Raw genomic sequence first — 12,401 nt, forward strand, 5'->3', positions numbered from 1 at the left:
TAACTTACAAGTAGGCCAATGGCCATCGGGCTAACTGACAGAAACTAAACTAACAGCGTTTCAAGTGATCAATATGGTGGTCTTGCGGCCTCTCCTCATTGTTTATACCTTCTCTCCTGAGACAAGTGACAAGTCATGCTCCAAGAATACCTAATGGCCAAACCGCCAGTCCCTCTCTTCGAATACAGCACCTCAGGAGTTGAGCACTAAGCTTGTTTGTTACCGGTGGGGAGGGACAGGGGAGGTGCTCCCTCCAGCTGTAAACCAGGGGTGCTGAATGCTCCAAAAGCGAAGGTTAGGGGAAGCCGCAGGCGCCTTCTTCACAGTTTTATCGGACAGTTAACTGAGAGAAAGCCTAAGGTGGAAATTTAACAAGAGAGGGCTAGATTGTTAAGGTGGGATGAGGACCGCTTATTCCTTTGATGGGCACACAGGATGCTTTGCAAGCTATTCTGTGGTACAGCTTTGGATTCCTGTCCTGGGAACCTGCTTGCGTACCATTGAATTGGACTGCAAATGTCACTCAACAAACCCTATTTTGCCAGAGCCAATGGTCCTGCAGCAGCAGCTATTGAATGGCATTACTAAAGAAAGTGTTTCCTGGTTTTTGACGATGCACTCTGATTTCACCCAAATTAAATTGAGCAGCCCTAAGGCTCACATCAGCCTGCTTTCCATCAAGGTATCAACAGAGGTATCACAACTGCTACAGCCATGTATAATGTCTACTGTATGTCTAACAACATGTGCTCACCACTGAAGCACTGAATAATTCATAATCTTAGGGTAGAGCACTGTAAAGTGCATTGGCAACTTTCATATAATACTTATACTTATATTGCACTTTTCTAAAGTATGCTTTATTTCCAACATATTCATGTGACCACACATCTTGTATCACTCTTTCAACATAGATTGCCCACAAACTGACTGTACGTAGCATACAATTTTTAAACTAGTGTTATTCATTCATAGGTCCTGCATTAAAGTGTATATTAGAGTATATTCATATATCCTGCATTAAAGAGTATGGAGTGTATATTGCCATGATCTCATTGATATAGGCCTACTGTATGTCGTTCTGGACAAAAGTATAGATGCAGATATGTATATAGCCTACAGTATTTACATTTATGGGCCAATACATAATTGTAATTGACCAATTAAAGAACTTCATAGGTAACTACAGTGCATTCAGTCACTCAATGAAAGTATCATCCACAGAACACTTTGAAATGTAAAAATGTTGTATGTAATATATATATATACATATATACAAAATGTATTTATATATATATACACACTCACCGAGAATTTTATGAGGAATTACTTTCTTACACCTACTTATTAATGCGATTATCTAATCAGCCAGTTGTGTGGCAGCAGTGCAATGCATACAATTATGTAGATACAGGTCAGGAGCTTCAGTTAATGTTCACATCAACCATCAGAATGGGGGAAAGAATTTTACTGTCTGACTTTGACTGTGGAATGATTGTTGGTGGCAGACAGGGTGGTTTGAGTATCTCAGAAACTGCTGATCTCCTGAGATTTTCATGGACACTCGTCTCTAGAGTTTGCAAAGAATGGTGCAAAAAAAAGTGAGCAGCAGTTCTGCAGACAGAAATGCCTTGTTAATGAGAGATGTCAGAGGAGAATGGTCAGACTGGTCAAAGCTGACAGGAAGGTGACAGTAACGCAAATAACCACACATTACAACAGTGGTATACAGAAGAGCATCTCTGAACACACAACACATCATAACTCAGTGGATAGGCTACAGCAGTAGAAGTAAAAAATCTAATAATGTATCTGTTGAATTTATCAAAATAATATGCTATAAAATAATATAAATAAAAGTGTCCATGTGACTAAGGTACGTGACTGGGTCGCGGAAGGCTGGTGGTTCAAGCCCAGGGCCCTTAACCCCACATTGCTCCCCGGGCACCACACAGTGGCTGCCCGCTGCTCCCAAGTAACTAAGATGGGTCAAATGCAGAGGACAAATTACCCCACGGGGTTCAATAAAGTATATCTTCTTTTTCTTCTTATACATTCAGTTCAGGTTCACATCAGGGGTAGTAGCGCCTTCAGTGAGACACTTTTGCCTCCTGCCAGCCCGATGGGAATGTCAGCTAAACCCCATAAGTATGGCGCATATCTCCCCAAAGGGAGGCAGGGGTCCTTAGCATTCCTCACAGTGCAAACAGAGCACATCACAATAGCTGTGCTTTCCTGAATACACCTGTACAGTGAGGGCAGAATACACATTGTGAATGGCAACAAAGCAATTATCCTGCTGCCGCAGTCATATTAAAAACATGTTTTAATGGAGATTGCTTTCGCTACGACATGTACATTTAGGCATTTGGCAGATACTCTCATTTCGAGCAACATACGTACAACATCGACTTTGTGGAAATTCCTTATACCATTTATCATTGACCTTGAAAATGGATTTAGTATCATATCAGAGTCAATTGTAGAGACTATTACAAGAAGTAGAGACCGATCTATTAGCAATCAGAGGGCAGGGACAGCAGTGATGAGCAGTTCATATTATTTCTGTTCATATTTGGATAATGAATGAAATCATTCCTTTCTCACCACCTTCTCAGCCACAATGAAGCTCAAATTATACTCAATTTACATATTCCTGCTCTGATTGAATTAATGGTTAAAGGTATAGTTCTCTTTCTTGTGTGATATTATTTCAATTTTATTTTGAGGGTTTTCATGTTTGTGTGCAATTAAGGTTATTGGAGACAGACGTTTCTAATGATCTGCAGCGTTACAATGCTGGGAATATCCAGGGGTTTGCAGTCTAAAGCAAAACAGTCCATTGTAAGAAACTCCATAGCAGACTGTATAGCATTGTTACGCCTCCACAATAGCAATGTCTTTGTGTATAACATTATTCTGCAAAAAAAGCATTATTATAACACAATTTTTGTTTTAAGAACTATTTCTGATGGCCATTCAACCTACACTGAAGGAAATTGTAGTGTGCCTTTGCAAACAAAAGATTATTACAGGGGTCTTCGTCTGGGCGAGCTTGCACTGCTTGAGAACTGAGACAGATAAGAAGTACAGTACCAACACAATATAAAAACAGATCTTTTAAGTTTATAATTATGAATACATGCTATCAATTTAAACTGCTCATATGCATATGCCTCTGGAGGCACTGTACAAGCTACTTTATTGGAGCTTTCTTTTGTTTTGATGAAAGCCTGAAAATATCCTTCAATGAACACAAAAAGGCGAATAAAAAAAAAAAAAAGAAATTACGATCGCTGAGCGCCCCCCGCCTGTCCTTCCACTGCCTTGGTTTGTTTTTCTTCCCAATGCACTGCAAGTCCCTTTTATATTGCAGACCATTACTCACGACAGGAGAACTATGCCTTGTAAATATGTAGATATGTTGGGATACTGACATGGGTAAATTATGCTAGGCAGTTAAGTAGAAATCCATCTTGTTTTTGTCCAGTAGGGCGGCCATCTTGGAAGTAGGTCAATGCCACAAAACAAATTGAGGTTGCACAACTTAACAATCATACATTTCTGATGTACAAGGACTAGTTCCAGGGCTTTGCGATTTCTGAGATTCTGCCACCACGAAATTAACCAGCCAGAAGAAAGAAAATAATAATAGTTTTTTTCATTTTCTAGTTTCAGTTTCAGTGATGTGCCCGTTCGCAGTCAACCGGCTTGGCATATGCATTATCACCGATAGCTCATCTAGATGCACAGTGTAAAGTATCAGAAGGGTTCAACTCGAAGGGCCTTACCTTGGGAACACAGCCATCCTTGCTTGTGTGCCTGTGCTTTTGTCTCAGTGAACCGCAAGGTCAACAGGAGCCCACAAATGGGGAGATCCAATCAGGAGGCAATAAAGAAAATGCGAATCCTCTATTCCCCTCTAGCGCTGCTTCACTCACCAGGCGCTGGCTATTTTAAAATTCCAAGTATATCTAAAATTACAATGGCAGGCAGAGCCATCTCGTACAGAGCTCCTGTCTTACAGAATAATCTCCCTTTGCATGTTCGGCTTCAGACACACTCTCTGTCTTTATGTGTAGGCCTCTTTAGTCAATCCTTTTGTTAAAGATGTCTGGGAAGGGTAAATCAGGACCACAGAGCCCTTATATGAGCTGAGCTGACTGTTGTTGCCCTGGAACTGCATACAAATGCTTAGGGTTGCTGTGCCTTGAGGAGTTCTGTCTATTCAGGTTGTGTATACCTCCTTTCTTCACATCTTTTAGATATGATGCCATAGAATAGTACACTGAGGCTTTTCCATATTACACTCTGGCCTTTATAGATGCAGCAGTTAATTGGGTAATTATACTGTATTGTGCCTAATCCTTCTCATCTTCTCTAATTATCTCCCAGGGGTTTCTGCCCCTTGACCACGTTAACTTTCAGCCTTCTCCCTCTCCTGGTTCAAGGCCCTGCCATGACACAACCTGGAGGCCTAGCTGCCTCACCACACCCCTCTGAATTGCATATAATATATATAACTACACATCTCTCTGCTTAGACTGCCTATTTTACCAGCTAATTGGACGACCAGTGACTGTAACCTACCCAATGTACACCATTTTTGCTCTGTTAGATCCAACATTAGATTATGTTACATTACATTTTATCTGAACTATTACACTGGGCCAGTGGAGGATGTGTTTCCCCTTGAATGCCAGTTTCCTCCTAAGATTTTTTTGAATTTGGGAGATTTCTTCACCACTTTTCATTTTTTTATGACCACAATACTCGCTTTTTAGTGGTGAGGCCTGTTTTTGTTCACAATTCTCTTTTGTATTTCCACATCTTTTGACTGTTTCTCTGTAAAAAGAACAACAAACTAGCTGAATTCAACCGAAAACATCTGTACCTAAGGGTTGTCTGCATGGCAAACATATTTGCTCATAATATAACTAAAATGGGAGGGCAGTGTAATAAGAGTAAAAAAGTTTGTTTAAAATCCCCACATTTAGGCTCGGTGTCCCGCATCACTCCACCTTGTTAGGGTGTAAATGGCAATAGCGAACAGCACACAGGAGAAAACCCGCTGTGTGACAGTGACAGGCGTGTGACAGGCGAGGTTCACAATGGCAGAATTCTGAAGCGCAGGAAACGCAGATCGAAGAGGCTGCAGGAGCCAGGCTCCTTTCCTAATGATGTCCTCTGTGTTTGCAGTGGAGTTGTTTTCTGAAAAGCTAGTTTGTGGCACACCATGCGATCCACAGAGGATCGTGTGAAAGCACACAGGATCTCAAAGTCTACAGGGAGAAGGAGGGAGGTCAGTTGCCTGTGTGTTGTGCATCGATGTGCACTTCCATGAAAAGAGTACTTCTTTCAGGCTCAATTAATTGTACAAAGTGAAACCAGATGCCCAGTGAACAACATCGTATTGTAGCAGTACTCAGTTAGAGAAGTCCAGCAAACCAACCATACAGCCATCTATCTATCTATGCGTGTATGAATGATACCTGCATGTTTGTACGGTTAATGGACAAAGGATGGTGTTTGGTAAATGAAGGACAATAAGCATATGCAAAGAGTGGCTCATCCACTCAAGAACCAAATGGTATACCGATGGGGTTATGTCTCAAAAATACCACACAGGCCTGGTTGCCTGGTTAAGGCTGGCGTCGCTGTAAGGCAAGGCCTCAACAATTTTGGTTGAGTTGACTTGAGTTGCTAATGTTTTATTAGCAGCTAAGGCGATGTAATCATGGAACTTGGAATGAGATAATCGGTAAAGGGCAGAAGTGGATGAAGGCACAGGCCAGGAGCCGAATATTGTTCCCAGCCAGCTTTATGCAGACTCTTCCATGGAGCACAAGCAGACAATGGACATGAGGCAGACACTATGCTGACATTACCATAGCGTATAGGTTTCTTGGGCACTACATTAATGAGATATATCTTGCATCAACAAATGATTGATTTTCCCCTAAAACGGTGTTTTCCCCCCACAGAACACAAGGCGCTCATAGAGTCTATGCTGCAGTGCAAACAGCCTGTATAAGTCAGAGGTGGAGGCTCTCCTCCATTTTAAGTGACTTCATGCTGGTGTTTCCATCTTGTTACATCCATACAAAAACATTAATAGAAATGAGGCATTTCTTGACAGCACATGGAGGATTTTGTATGAGAGCTCCCATGGAACGTTTTTGTGACGGTTGTTTGATAAGAGGCCACAGGCAGAGCTGTACACCTCAGGGGATTTCACGCAAGATAAACCAATATCATTGCTTTAATGTTTAATAGTAAGATTTTCTTGTTCATTTGTCACTACCTGTCAGTTGTGTTAGACAGCTCAGCAGACTTCGTGATTTTTAATAAAAGGTAACTATCTGAAGCCATCTCTGTAGTCATATACAAATTTAAATGAAAAAGTATGTATGGTATAAGATATACTGGTAATTTATGGAATTTATTAGGTATTTATTTTACTTATTTTAGTCTTGGTCTTCTGCTGCTTTATCCTATCCACCTCAAGGTTTAAGGTATTGTGTGTTCAGAGATGCTCTTCTGCATACTGTACCCCTGTTGTAATGTATGGTTAGTTGAGCTACTGTCAGTTTGAACCAGTCTGGCCATTCTCCTCTAACCTCTCTCATTAGCAAGGTGTTTCCGCCCACAGAACTGCCACTCACTGGATGTCTTTTTTTCCGCACCATTCTCTGTAAATTATGGAGACTGCTGTGCATGAAAATCTCAGGAGATTTCAGTTTCTGAGATATTCAAATAATGCAATCTGGCACCAACAATCATTCAACAGACAAAGTCACTTAGATCACATTTATTCCCCATTTGCTGTGAACTGAACCACTTGGCCATACACTCACTGAGCTCTTAATGAGGTAAACCTGTACACCAGCTTGTTAATGCAAATATTTAATTTAAGGTGTTTTTCAGACCAATGTCAGAATGGGGAACAAATGTGATCCAAGTGACTTTGATCCGTGGAATGATTGAATGCTTGTTAGCACCAGACTGGGTGATTTGAATATCTCAGACACTGCTGATTTTCACGCACAACAGTCTCTCAAGTTTGCAGAGAATTGTGCGAAAAGCGAAAAACATCCAAGTTCTGCAGGTAAAAATGCCTTGTTATTGAGAGAGGCCAGACTGGTCAAAGCTGACAGCAAGCTGACAGGAAGGTGACAGTAACGCAAATAACAACACATCACAACAGTGGTATGCAGAAGAGCATCTCTGAACACACAACGCATCAATCCTCTAAGTGGATTGGCTACAGCAGCAGAAGACCACTAAGTCTAAAAAAGAAGTCTAATAAATACAGAGTAAAGTGTCCGCTGAGTGTATCTGCATGCTTTTACTGCCACATGACTGGCAGATTAGATATTTGCATTAACAAGCTGGTTACAGGTCTACCTAATAAAACGGTCACTGATATATAGTTTGTCATGGCTGGACTCAAAAATATAGGTTTCATAAGTATCTTACTGCCATCTAGTGGCTAGTCACTCAAAAATGGGTATTATTCAGAAATGGCAACAACAATGGCGCAACAAACATAATCTAAAAGTGTCACTTTAGTGGAATGAAATGACACTCATCAGCAAAGCCATACCAGTAAGGGCTCCATTTTACTCACTGAAGTGTGACCTAAACTGTAGAATTTTACAGTTACTTGTCATATAAATAAAGTGTAGACATCTAATGTAGACGTTCCGGTTACGTAATGCTGATGGTATGCACATTTATTTGCTCTTCACAGGTGGCCAACTTCCATTCCCTCCCCTTCATTCTCTCTGCCATTTTCAGTTTAGCATTATTGATATGATGAGAAGCAATGCGTTGCCAAAGAATAATATTGACAACATGTAAATGAGTAAGACATTTAGAACACATACACATTTTTTGCACTAGAGTGGAAACTGCATGCATTTGAACAGAGAGATTAAATATGCTATTTATTTACATCGATGGCATGCGCTATCCGTTGGCAATACATTGTTTTTATGATGTCACTTACACAAAACAGAAACTGACAGACAGAGTGGTGGGTTGGTGATAGAATTGAAATTCATGCTTTTTTAACAGACCGGTAATTATAGCACTCTTAATAATTACTGTAGCCATTGTGCGTAGGGGCCGATCTTGAGCAATCAGTCAAAAGTTTATTCATCAAAAGTATGAAGAAATATATGAATAAAAATCAGGGCAATGCAACTCTATTGGGTATTACAGGATATTTATTCGTCCTTTGAGTTGCCTGGAAACTGATTGAGAGAACGAATAAGCGAACTGTCAAAAAAGATAAAGCATAACACTCCGCAAGCTTATTTGAAGCGGCTGTTGCGGCCTGTACATTGTTTATCCATGAGTGGTGCTTTGTCGGTGTTGGTTATTTGGGTGTGTTGCTTCATCTCTGTCAGTTATAAGTGCAAGTTCTCCAAAACACAGTGTATGGAAGCCATATTCCATAAGGATCACAGCAGAAGTAGCATTCTTCATTGGCCCTGATACAGCTACTTGAAGACCATGCTAGGCTAAATGTTCAGTTATCGTATGTGCTTGTCAATATATTGTATTCAATAAAATGTTGGTTGAATTCTTTGTGAAATATGACTCTAGTAGGGAATATCAGGGGACTAATTGGCTTACTCACAAGTGGAGACTACCGGAAGGCTCCACTGCCATCTTTCACTAAACAATCAAAGGGTCTCCCTTCAGTGCTGTTCACAACCGCGTTGTGCACCTCAGAGTGGCATATGTGCATGCTGGGACGACAGTTAGCGCGGCAACAGCATCCCAAAATAAAGCCAAAATAGATTTCCACACCTCATTTTGCACCAAAGTCACAGGTAAGAAGGCAGTGGGTGTTTTAACAGTGGTGGGGGGAGCTCCTGTCGCTGGAAACTGAGCAGGAAAAATCAAGAGCTCTCAGCTCACCCTGTTCTCAATGCAGTGTCCTCCATCACTGGCAGTGAGCACACGGGGAAATGGATGCCCTCTAAAACGCATGCAGCCAACTGCTGCTTGCTTTTCTTCCCCAATCCATCAGCTCCCATACTGAGATGGAGAGCACAGGCAAGGGGGCACGCATCCAGTGGACAAGAGTCTCCAGGTCATTTCTCTTTTCAAAGCTTTATTCAACCGGGTAGGTCAACAACAATGAAGGACTCCTTTGCAATGACAACCTGGGAAGTGGGCAAGGATTGCATGCGAATGTGCAGAGAATTGTATGTCCAAGGTGATTAGGTGACCAGATGTTGAGAGCAAGTGTGAAGGGAATCTGACTAGGACACTGGGGTTAAACCTCATACTATTTCCAAATGCGTCATGGGATCTTTAATGACCGGTCAGGACCTTGGTGTAACATTCCATCCAAAAGACGGCCCCTTCTACGGCACAGTGCTCAGGCATTCCTATGCTGGATTTCTATTTGGTTCAGAGGAAAAAGTGCCCCCTACTGGCCCACCAAAACCACTTGAAGTAGCAATGCTTAGCTTCATTGCTAACAAAGCCCAGCCATGTTTAGCGCAGGTGCTAATCAAGCCAGCCCATTTTAGCTCAGTACTAAACAAGGTCTAATCTGCTTAGCTTTAAGTATTAATCAAGCCCACTCCTGCTTAGCCCAGGACTATACCAACTGCTATTTTCCCTCAAACCCCACGCTATGACCAATGCATCACCTTACTGAAACTAGTTTGCAGTATCACAATGCTATTTTTATATCCCCTCACGTTTCCACTAAACATTTTGATGTTTTTTTAAAAGACATCATGCTGCAAATATCCCCTAAGTGAAAAAATTCCACCTTTTTACCACCCACAATATGAGAAGTATTTATTGAATTCCAGATCTGCCTGGTTTTAAAAACGGGGAAAAAACAGTTTCTCCTAGTTAACTGTGTGGTCTGACTCCAGCTTAATGGGCCCACTGGAAATTCATTTTCTAAATTATTTGCATCTTTAGTAGAAAGAACTGGGTTAGGATACTGTAGGTTTAATTCCCATGCAGGACACGACTGCTACACCCTTGAGAACTGCACATAACCTACATCGCTGCAGTAAAATCTCCAGGTATATAAATGGGTAATACATAAAATCTCCATGTGGGTTGCCCTGGAAAAGTACATCAGCTAAGCACTGATAATGATGATGCTCAGGGAACGCTGGTTAAGTTTGAAGCACAGCCCCACCTGGAATTGAAACCTGCATATTTCTAGGTCCAACCCCAGCTGCGTTACAGTAAATCAATATTTAAATGAAGATACCACATGTAGATGATGGCGTGGGTAATAGTCTGCTATAAAGAAACAATGCTGAAATCAATCCAAACGTCCCTCCGATACTTGACATTTGGGGCGATTCATCTTTATGTTATTACCTCAACGGCGCCTTATTAATAATATAACACCAATTTCCCTGCAGTAAAATATATGTAATGCAATGAATTCTAATGCGATCATGAGCCTGCCTCGATTCATATTTGATGCACGTGGAAATGCAATTTCGCACAGCCGAAGTGTGCGGAATTTAACATCCATATCGACCGTGGAAATCCTGAAATCCAGGAAATGTGCTACACCCTCCATCACAATAATCACCACACAAGAACAGGCAATATTAAATAAAGTTGAAACGAGGTATAGAGCCGGCACATCTAAATTATAACTTCATACCTGAGCAAACATTCAAATGCAAACACGCATAATGTATCGGGAAATGAGTGTCGCGTATGAAATTGCGTGCGTCCCCGTCTTCTATAATATGCCTTTAACTTTGTACTGAATTGCAGTACGGCTTGCCTGAAGGGGAAAAACATGATGTGAATGAAATGAGCAGTACTAAGAACAGAAGAAGGGACAAAACCGTCGTCACCAAGAGGGGCGTGGGTTTACAGATGGACAAACGTATGGGCCAAACTGGGAAATGCAGGAAGTCAAATGTCACGAGTCCCCACAAGGTCATGGTGAAGGGCTGTACATTTAGACCAGAGGTGTCCAATCTTATCCTAAAAGGGCCAACGTGGGTGCAGGTTTTTGTTTTAACCCAGCAGTAACACCTGATCATACTAATGAACTAATCATGGTCTTTAATCAAGACCTTGAGTATAATCAGCTGTCTTTGTCCTGTGCTAACACAACAACCTGCACACACACCGGCCCTTTCTGAATAAGATTGGACACCCCTGATTTAGATTGTGGGCATCAGAATAAAGTCCTAGAGCTGGGGTCTCCAACCCTGGTCCTGGAGATCTACCATCTTGTAGGTTTTCATTTCAAACATAATTTTGCACCCCTGACTCAATGCAGCTCAATGCAGATCCCTAGGAGTGCTTTGTTAGGGTTAGAGTGAAAACCTGCAGGATGATATATCGAGGAACAGGGTTGGTTACCACTGTCTGAGAGACTACTGGTTCTCTCTAATGTTTCAGAGCCATTAATTTATTAAAGTCATTTGGCTAAAGAACCCACACACCATTTACTAAAAGCCTTAATTGGCTGCCAGACAAACCTTTAAGCACTCCGGCCCAGAAGCCCGCCCCCGCCCTAATTTAGACCCAGAGGTTTTGCTCTAAAAGCCATTCCTGGTGCTAAAGATGGGGAGGGCGGTGTAAATAGGCACTCCGCCAGTGACAGAAGGCGACCAGAAGTGGAAGGATGGTGCAACACCCGTGTGTGGCACGTGCACAAAACGCATTGGCCACCCCATTGAAGAAAAGCTGAATCAGCTTAAAGGTTGTTCAACCAGCTGTTCGGTGCATGGTTTCAATCAAAATGTATGGCTTTAAAACATGGGAGGCTAAACATTTAATCCAAAAGGTCTCCCAAACCTGGTTCCTGTATGCTCTATTAAATTGCGCGAATATCTGGCAACATCACATTCCACGAAAGTGTTCGGTTGAACCCGGTTGAGCCCGATTCAAACCATTCCAACCCAACGGAAACATTCACATAGGTTATGAAAGAGATCCCATATTAGCAATCCTCAGTGAAATTGATTCAGATCAATGATGGGTTTCTTGTGGCAGGTGCAAACTTGTCAGGCTCAGAAAGATTCCAGGACACTGAACGGATTTGTACCAAGTCTTTCAGACACCTGCTTTTTACGGAGGAAACATGCTTGCCATAAAAAGTATAAAATACACCCGCTTCTATTTTTACTTGAAGAGCAAGAGTGCGGAAAATAATAGTAATAGCCGAAGGCTTAATGTAAACGCAGTGGTCGAAAGATAGGTTATATGTTCCTTCACTGGTAAAGTATGAATGCATTTGCAGCAGGGGTAACGGAATTCAGAATAGCTAATTTAAAGAGAATATAAAAAATAAAATCCCCAGCGATGTTGATCGAGTGTCGAGGCAGTCTCTCTTACTGATCACGGCTTGTAAAGACTTACAGAATAGTTAACTTCGG

The sequence above is a fragment of the Conger conger genome, chromosome 3 (assembly GCF_963514075.1).
Source record: "Conger conger chromosome 3, fConCon1.1, whole genome shotgun sequence".
NCBI classification, from domain to species: domain Eukaryota; kingdom Metazoa; phylum Chordata; class Actinopteri; order Anguilliformes; family Congridae; genus Conger; species Conger conger.